Genomic DNA, 3594 nt, shown 5'->3' with positions numbered 1-3594 from the left:
GGTGAATATGAAATTCCCTGATAAAAACAAGGGTATTAACTAAAAGAAATTCTAAAGCCCTAGTCCCCAGTCAGCTGGCAGAACCTGCAAGCAGGCTTAGATTCTTTTGACAAAAGATTAGTGGAGTCCTCTCTGGAGAAAGTTACCAACCCTCCAAAAATACCTAAAGACACTGCAAGTTGATGGCTCTCCAACAAGAAGGCCCAGCCAGAACCTTCTTGGGTAAAGCCTACCAGTTTATATCCATTCTCCATCCAAATATAGTTTCTAGTCTGTTTTGTTATTACTTCTATCTTAAAGAATCGCCCTCTCTTGAAAGACAGGATTCAAAATGAAAACAGAGGAGACAAAAATGTTAAAAAGAAAGAAAATCCAAGAAACAGAGAAAATAGCCAAGAAAGTTTAAAAATATAATAACTAATCTCCTTGTAAAAGAAAAGAGTATATTGTATTCATGAAATAAAAATAGGAGGCTATAAAAAACAAAGAACCATCAGAGAACAAAACAAAAGCCTCTTGGAAATTGAAAATACAATATAGGAAGAGAAGAATTCAAAAGAAGGGTTGAAAAATAAAGTTGAGAAAATCTGCCAGAGACTAGAACAAGAAAACAAGAAAAAAAAATAATAAAATGAGATGACTGAACAATGAGGGTCTAACTTTTAAATAACAATCATTGCAATAAGAAAGACCAGAGAAAAATATGCTGTTTTCTAAAATTTTGATGTCTTTTTGTGAAAGCTTCCATTTTTTAGAGAGCAAAGACATAATATTATAAATTCATAACCGTTTAGATTTCTCTGTTGAGGAGAAACCTCCAGACGAGCCAGAAAAGGATCATTCACATTTCACCTCCGGTTTCTTCCAACACATATTATTCAAATCAGAAAAGCACTAACAAGTTAGTTTCCTTTTTTCCCAGATATACGAAAATGTCTCAAAAATTTCAGTAAAATTCTCTTAAAATTCTCTACTATTTCTACTGAAAGATTTTATCAAGGCTTGTCATCCCACCTTCATTTGGGCCTGAGCATCCCTAGAATTCAATCTCTCCAGACATAATCCTCCAGTCTTCTGATAGATGTGGGAGGATCTTTCCCTGGCTGCAGTGGTAGGACATGAATCCAGGATCCTAGCTGCCTCTTTGAAGCACTTTCAATCCATCATCCTGCTCGGATTCATTGCTCCACCACTTTCAGGTGTATCTCATGCCTTCGATTCCTGCACCTTTTTCACGTGCCTTCTGTTAAATTAGACATTAAACCCTTCAGACATTTGTGCACAAATGACAAATTCCTATAATCAATTAACCCCCAAAAGTTTTCCCATAAGAGTCACTAGACACAGATGCAAAAGGGCTACAGTTATGAATAAACACATTAAAAACCAATTTATTTGTATACAAAAAGAGAAAAGTACTTACAGAGATGTGGCAGCCTCAGTTTTACAATTTCAGCCAAGGTCAAGAGCAAATACTATGAAAGTCCATTACTGTTTACCTTTTAAATTGTCATGGACCTTCAGATACTTTCACACACAGTTCAAAGACTCTCCAGCACAAATCCTGATTTTCAGTCTCTGAACTGAACTGAACAACAGGAGGCCAATCAGGTCCACCAGGCTCTCATCCTATACACAGCTTCTGGCATCCAGACTAGATCCATTAGAATGCAGGATTCTGTTTTAAAAAAATAGCATTTTTATTATTTAATTGATTTTTCAGCCAGCAGTCATGATTTATAGAAACAGATTATTTTAGTTTCAATTTTATAAATGATAGAGATGTTTTAACCATGAATGAGTACAAAACAATAGCGTGAATAAGACCTAGTATTTATAGGACAACAGGGTGACTACATTCAATACTAACTTAATTGTACATTTAAAAATAACTAAAAGAGCTTTGCACCATGGCAGTATTGTAGCCAATGAGGTTTATCTGAGATATGATTATTGCTAATTGAAAACTTTTCCCAATACTCCACCATGACGACTTGTAACATAGTCAGTATTGGCAGTTTTTGACAGTCTCTGTGGAGATGGAGACTGAATATTTCAGTAAAAAATATATATATATATATGTATATAAAATAAATAAATAAAATACTAATGGAATTGTTTGAAACCCAAAGAATAAATGCTTGAGGGGATGGATACTCCACTCGCCATCGTGTAATTATTTCACATTGCATGCTTGTATCAAAACATCCTATGTAGCCCATAAATATATACACCTTCTATATACCCATAAAAATTAAAAATTTAAAAACCTAAAAAGAGACATTTTAACCAAGACAGATATGTCAATGGCCATCTTTGACTCATGAACTTTGAAACTGAACACACTTGTCACCCTCTTATTAAAAACTCAATAGTCAGTAGTAACAGCATCAGAACATGAAAGTCAAGGAGTCACAAAAGGCTTAAAGTTACAGTTGTTGTGATATTCCTTGATCCAGGGGCTGCTTCTCTGTTACACTGCATGCTTACAAGGTGAGTGAGAGTTTTGTTTTTGTTGTTGTTGTTGTTGAAACCAAGACAAATAGCAAAGATAATTTTATCAGCAATCAAAAAATCAAATATTGGCCAACATGGAGAAACCTCTACTAAAAATACACACAAAAAATTAGCTGGTTGTGGTGGCGCACACCTGTAGTTCCAGCTACTCTGGGAGGCTGAGGTAGGAGAATCACTTGAACCCAGGAGGCGGAGGTTGCAGTGAGCCAAGATCGCACCACTGCACTGCAGCCTGGGCAACAGAGGGAGACTCTGTCAAAAAAAAAAAAAAAAAAATCTTCAAATTTTCAGTCTGTTTATAATTCTCTTTGGTGGAAAATAACAGCTACTACACATAATTACCCTGTTTGCAAGGATCTTATGTATCTGTCAATATCAGCATTTTACTTAAGGAATCATCAACTTACAGGAAATGAAATTAAGGCTTCATCTACATGAGAGACTAGAAGAAAATACTGCATTCACAGGCACACATGTGTGTGCATGCACGTGTGTGTGGTTTATCTCAGAGTTTCAATGTTCTTAAACAAAATTGCAACAGAGTAGGATATCTGTTTTGCTTCCTCACACTTCTATGACCAAATCGCATTTTATGTTTAAAGTACTTCACACACGAAGCTCATATTATGGCTAATACCACAGAGAGCTTTATTTGAATGACAGTTATGTCTTAGGAACTATTCTAAACACTGGAAATACAGTGGTTAAGAAGATAGGAAAATCTCCTGCCCTCATCTGTGAAAACTGAGGCTCCATTCATTCTAACATCCCCCAAAGAAAATTACTCAGTACCTCACACGTACACAAAATAGATGTCTAAGAAATATTTGCTGATTTAACTGAATTTTTATTAGAAGTTGAGTTCTAAGTGAAATTGTATTGTAGCAAGCTATTTGTAAATGGATAGTTGGGTGCATTTATTAAATCAACCAAATGTGAATTAATTAAAACTCATTATTTTTCACACACATATACACAAATAATGAAGATAATGTTTGCTAGAAGGAGTCAGCCAAATTAATGATTGTTAAATACTAACACATTAGTACCTAATAATAGCTGCTTTAATCTTAATCT

The 3594-nt window shown here is 34.9% G+C and overlaps 1 non-coding gene across 1 annotated transcript; it reads left to right on the top strand.

Annotated features, from left to right (window-relative positions):
- Positions 1-1899: 1899 nt before the first annotated feature.
- On the top strand, positions 1900-2040 carry LOC115834625. Its single transcript, XR_004029546.1, has one exon. It is a non-coding gene; the product is annotated as a U4 spliceosomal RNA (small nuclear RNA).
- The last annotated feature ends 1554 nt before the right edge of the window (positions 2041-3594 follow it).

Source organism: Nomascus leucogenys, chromosome 3, assembly GCF_006542625.1.
Source record: "Nomascus leucogenys isolate Asia chromosome 3, Asia_NLE_v1, whole genome shotgun sequence".
NCBI classification, from domain to species: Eukaryota; Metazoa; Chordata; class Mammalia; order Primates; family Hylobatidae; genus Nomascus; species Nomascus leucogenys.
The sequence above is the reverse complement of the archived record's forward strand: the minus strand, read 5'-3'. Positions and strand labels throughout refer to the sequence as shown.